This window comes from Piliocolobus tephrosceles, chromosome 11 (assembly GCF_002776525.5).
Source record: "Piliocolobus tephrosceles isolate RC106 chromosome 11, ASM277652v3, whole genome shotgun sequence".
NCBI lineage: Eukaryota > Metazoa > Chordata > Mammalia > Primates > Cercopithecidae > Piliocolobus > Piliocolobus tephrosceles.
The window spans coordinates 66883542-66887281 of NC_045444.1; the positions used below are offsets into that span (position 1 = coordinate 66883542).

Consider the following 3740-nt stretch of genomic DNA (forward strand, 5'->3'; position numbering starts at 1 on the left):
TCTACCAGAGTCACTCTGCCCAGTGGTAGACAATAAGGAACTAGAACCTTGACAAGGAGAAATTCATTTTATTATGGTGAGATCCTTTGTGTACTCAGACAAGCTTGTTAAAAGATTCTGATCTTCCTATTTATTTCATCATGCTGTACCTTCACTAGAAAATATTAATAAAAGCAACATATTATGGTCTCATAAGACCTATTCCTACTTCCCTCATTCCAGAATCAATAACATGCATGACTGTGTGTTCCTAACTCATCCTGGAATGATAGCAATAACCACATGAACCAACCTTTTTCCACTTTAGCATTTATGAAGCCCCTTACGTGCACTATCTAATTCAATCCTCAGAACAGTGCTACCAGGCAGGTGATAAGGTTTGGTTGTGTCCCCACCCAAATCTCATCTTGAATTGTAATCCTCATAATCCCCACATGTCAAAGGATGGAGATGGTGGGAGGTGGTTAGGTCATGGGGGTTGTCTCCCCCACGCTGTTCTCGTGATAGTGAGTGAGTTCTCACTAGATCTGATGGTTTCATAAGGGGCTCTTTCCCTTTCACTTTCTACATAAGCTCTCTCATATGCTGCCATGCAAGACATTCTTCCATCGTAATTGTAAGTTTCCTGAGGCCTCCCCAGTCTTGTGGAACTGTGAGTCAATTAAACCTCCTTTATTTATAAATTATCAGTCTTGGGTAGTATCTTTATAGCAGTGTAAAAACAACTAATACAGTAGGTATAACTATTTCAATTGTACAGATGAGAAATTTCTTTGAAGGTCAATTACTTGCTTCAAGTGAAAGACTAGGTAGTGACATCAGTGAACCAGAACATCAGTGAAGGCAGATCTCCTTCAATTTTAAATATATCATGTATTCTTTTTGTTATGTTACCACTATGAGGAAATCTGTGACTTCTTTAAAAATTCCATCAGAGGATTCAAAGAAGAGATAGAGGCAGAGGTTAATGGTAGCTTAGGTCTAGAATAAGTGGGATTAAATAAGGGTAAACCTGAATAACAAGGTCCGCAACTGGAAAAAAATTAAAGAATTACTGCACAGAAGGATCCCATGATAAGAACTCTCCAATGACAAGAAATGTCAGTGGCTCCAGCTCTAGAAATCACCTTTACTCTCAACTGGGATGAACCCTAAGATGAAATTAAAAGGCTAGTCAGGATCTTTGGCTGCTGAGACATACTTCATTGGGCATTATGAGTAAATGGAGAAAGACATCAGATGATGAGAAAAGCAAAGAAAAAAATTCAGTAGTTTACAGTCGTTATATTAGACAAGAAAGACAAAAGCTTTCCAGTATCATATCTTTATTTCTTGCAGTGAACTACATTTCTGTTCGCCAAATATTCTTGTTTCCCTCCCTGCAGTGTTCGTCACTGCAGAACCCTTCCTGTGGGAAAATTACACATTCCCTTACTATTGCACTTGAAAGTGATTGTGAAACTTGGTTTGACCAATGAAATAAGAACAGAAGTGAGTGTGTGTGTTCTGAGTGTTAGCTTTAAGAGCCAGCTCATGCTTTGCCATGTGTCTTTTCTCTTCTTCAAGAACAGCAACATCCTGAGCAGCAAGAGCTCCAATCTAGCTATTAAGGCTTGGCAGATTAGTCTTATCAGAAAGTTGAATCTTTTCTTTTTTCAATTGTTAGCATTTAATGGACATCCCGCCATGTGGCTTCAAGCCCCCAGAACTCCAACCCCACACCCCCACCCCACCCCTGACACCCTTAATCATCTCCTTGGCTCTTCTGCTGAAGAATTTGGCCTTCATGATGACAGCTGCTTTGGGAGTTTTCCCTTTTCCAGAACTTTTTAGTTGTCAGGTCATACCACGTCAACAATGGGAGCAGCTCCAGTCTTGTTTTTAGCAACCTTCACCCATGTCTGCTCCCTGATGAAAGTCCACAATTTGTCAAGGTTGACAGCAGGGCAGAAGCTCTAGTTTCTCTATAAGTGGTAATGCCTCATGCAAACTTTCCCAAAGTAATGTGGGTGATATTTGTCAAAGTTGATCCTGTGTGATGCATGCCACCAGCCTTACCACGGCCTCCTGGGTCCCTCTAGTGCCTTACTATGCAGCTGTGGCCATGGATTATGTAGCCCAAAAGCTTTTGGGTCTTCCTCAGTCTGGATGGCATGTCAGCAGCCCAGACAAAAGCAAGAAAGCTGAATCTTAATGATAGAGTGTGCCTAAGTCAATCCTGGGACCACTCTCCATTACACTCTCTGCAATTATATCCTAGGTGATCTCATTCAGTCCCATGACTTTAAATACTAACCACAAATGAACAACTTGTGAACCTCATAAAGGTTATCTTCAGCATCAGCCTCTCCTCTGAACTCCAGGCTCATGTATTCAACATCTCCTCTTACATGTCAAATAAAGTCCTCAAACCTAACATGAGAAAACTTACCATGTGAATTTCTCTCAGTCTTCTATTCTCATTTTTTTGATTTCATTATAGAAATTTCCTTTCTCTCATTGTTTACATAAAAATCTTGAGATCATCCATGCCTCATCTCTTTTCTCATGAGCCATATTGCATAGGCAAACTGTGTGAACTCTACCTTCCAGTCATACTCAGAGTCTGTCTCCACCTTTATCACTAGAGTCTCAAGCATCTCTGTCTCTCATCTGGATTATTGCAATAGGCTCCTATTGAAACCCTTCCACCTGGTTTTTAGGCACCATGTACTCCACACATGGGAGCCACTGGGATCATTTGAAAACAGAAGTTAAATCATCTCACTCATCTGAACTCACAAGACAAACTCCATATTCATTATCCTCCCCTTCTGTTAACCTCTTGTTCTCCTTCACATGTTTCTTTTTCTTGTAGGACCTTATGTCTCATCCTGTCCTTTGTCACCATCCTCCAAATTGGCCTCCTTTCTGATCCTCAAATAAGAGAGGCATGCTGTCACCCCAGGGCAGTTGCATTTGCTTTTCTTCCTGGAAAAGGTTATTCCCAAGCTATCTGCACACTTTAATTCAAGTGTCTACTGAAACTTGTCCTTCCTTGAGCACATTATACAAAATAGCATTTAATCTTCCAGGGAAAAGTCCCTCGCTGAGTGTGGAAGCATGCTGCATGTGATCTGGGCTGCCAAGACAGGGTGAGTCTGAGCTGGCACAGAACCACCCCTCATAGCTTCAGCTGAAATTAGGAGTGGGCCACATGGATGTGAAACACACCCTAGAAGCACTGACTAGTGTTGACATGGAGATATGATGACAAGTTTTTGCCCAGTTAAATGAAAACTTGTTTATAGATGAAAGCAATTAACTGATGAGGCTACTAAATGAGACTTGGAGAAGATTGATTACTGACTGAGGCAATTATTACAGATTAATTTTCTAATGAGGACTAATTCTAGCAATTTTACTAATGTATCATAAGGTCATTTCCCTAACTTCCTCATCAATTTTATTATTTTGTAAGCCATTGCCACCCAAGCTGTTTTTGTTGTTTTATTTTGTATTTTTTTATTTTAGATTTATCTGTTTAAATTTTAAAAAGATAAATGCTTTACATATAAAAAATATAGGAAGCTATAAAGAAATGAAAAGTTTACCATATTTCTTATCCTGCTGACAGAAGTTTTAAAAAAATTGTAGTTTGGTGTGTAAACTTTCAGATTTTAAAAATTTTCTGTTTGAATGAACATTTACTTATATATAATATTTAAAATAAACTATATCAACTGTTCACTAACTCGTTT

At 39.2% G+C, this 3740-nt stretch overlaps 1 pseudogene; it reads right to left on the minus strand.

Moving 5' to 3' along the window:
- Positions 1–213: 213 nt before the first annotated feature.
- LOC111542809 lies at positions 214–2155 on the minus strand (annotated as a pseudogene).
- Positions 2156–3740: the final 1585 nt, after the last annotated feature.